At 41.1% G+C, this 1,928-nt stretch overlaps 1 non-coding gene across 1 annotated transcript; it reads left to right on the forward strand.

Moving 5' to 3' along the window:
• The first annotated feature begins 1,599 nt into the window (after positions 1 to 1,599).
• LOC130943121 (small nucleolar RNA R71) lies at positions 1,600 to 1,702 on the forward strand. The gene has a single exon (XR_009071654.1). It is a non-coding gene; the product is annotated as a small nucleolar RNA R71 (small nucleolar RNA).
• Positions 1,703 to 1,928: the final 226 nt, after the last annotated feature.

Here is a 1,928-nt window from a genome sequence, read left to right on the forward strand (position 1 = left end):
TCATCATGGAGTCTAAGGGTAAGTTCACCCTTTTGGACATCAATTATGGCTCCAGCAGTTGCTAAAAATGGCCTTCTCAAAATGATTGAAGCTTTGGCTTCTTCCTCCATATCCAACACCACAAAGTCAGCCCGGAAGATGAAATCTCCCACTTTTACCAACAAGTCTTCTATTATTCCATGAGAAAATTTGAATGACCGGTCTGCTAATTGAAGTGCCATTCTTGTTGGTTTGGCTTTCTCAATCTTCATTCTTCTCATCATTGCTAAGGACATCAAATTTATGCTAGCTCTCAAATCACATAAAGCCTTCTCCACTGTGATTTCTCCTATGATACAAGGAATTTGGAAGCTTCCGGGGTCCTTTAATTTTTGAGGTAGTTTGTGTTGGATGATGGTGCTACACTCCTCAGTTAATAGCACAGTTTCATCATTTCTCCAACTTCTCTTCTTAGTCATCAAATCCTTCAAAAACTTGGCATAGAGGGGCATTTGCTCTAGTGCTTCAGCAAATGGGATATTGATTTGGAGTCTTTTGAACATTTCCAAGAATATGGAAAATTGGCTGTCATTTTCACTTTTCTTTAACCTTTGAGGATAAGGGGCCTTTGGAATGTATGGCCTCCGGATATCTTTTTCTTGAAGTGGGTTGAGTGTAGGTGTTTGTGCTTCCTCCCTATCCTTTGAGTTTTCATCCATTCTCTGTTCTTGTGTTCCCTTTGAGGTCTCCTTCAACTCCTTTCCACTCCTGAGTGTAATAGCTTTGCATTCCTCCTTTGAGTTTGTCTTGATCACATTACACGGGTTATGGCCAGGGGCTTGCTTGGTCAGGTATCCAATTCGTGCTTCAAGTTTCTGAATGGCAGCATCTTGGTTTTGCAAGTTGGATCTCACCTCCTCCTTGAATTTTTTCATATCATCAGACTCCATGCAAAGATTTGCAAGCATAGCTTCAATGCTAGATAGCTTATCCTCAGATGGCGGATTGGACATGGGATGTTGAGGCTGGTTATTTTGGGTTTGGTATGGTGGCTGGAAAGAGTTGTTTTATGTGGTTTGATATGGTCTTTGGTTGGATTGTTGGTCGTTTGAGTTGTTGAATTGGTGGGAGTTGTGGGGTCTGTGATCTTGGCTCTGATTTTGTTGGTTTTCCCACCCAAATTTTGGGTGGTTCTTCCAACCAGGGTTGTATGTTTAGGAATATGGATCATAGGCTTGTCTTGAAGAATTTCCAATGTAATTAGCTTGTTCCCAGTCAACTCCTTCCTCTGTGTTTAACTCTGCTTGTACTGATGGTTGAGTGTGGATTGCTGCAACTTAGTTTGCCTCCATCTTCTTTGTGAGATCTGCCAATTGCTTGGCAATCATCTTGTTTTGAGCCAAAATTGCATCCATGTTGTTCAGCTCCATGACTCCTCTATTATTGCTTCTCTCAGAGGCATAAAAATACTCATTATTAGCCACTGTTTTAATGACAACAATGGCTTTCTTTATGGTATTTTTCTTGTTGAGAGAGCCGCTAGAAGAATGGTCTAAAGCCTTTTTAGACTCATATGACAGCCCCTCATAGAAGATATGCAGTTGCACCCACTCATTGAACATGTCAGGGGGCATTTTCTTGTCAAGTCCTTATACCTTTCTCATGCTTCATACAAGGTTTTACCATCCTGCTGCCTGAATGTTTGAACCTTTGATCTCAGCCTATTGACTCTTTATGGAGGATAGAACCTTGCCAAGAATTTGTTCACTACATCTTCCCAAGTTGTGAGGCTTTCCTTTAGAAATGATTCTAGCTATTTGGATGCTTTATCCCTTAGAGAGAAGGGGAATAGAAGCAATTTGTAGGCATCAGGATGCACACCATTTGAATTTACTGTATCACAGATCCTTAGGAATGTAGTGAGGTACTGATTCGGGTCTTCTTGGGCA

The sequence above is a fragment of the Arachis stenosperma genome, chromosome 7, assembly GCF_014773155.1.
Source record: "Arachis stenosperma cultivar V10309 chromosome 7, arast.V10309.gnm1.PFL2, whole genome shotgun sequence".
NCBI lineage: Eukaryota > Viridiplantae > Streptophyta > Magnoliopsida > Fabales > Fabaceae > Arachis > Arachis stenosperma.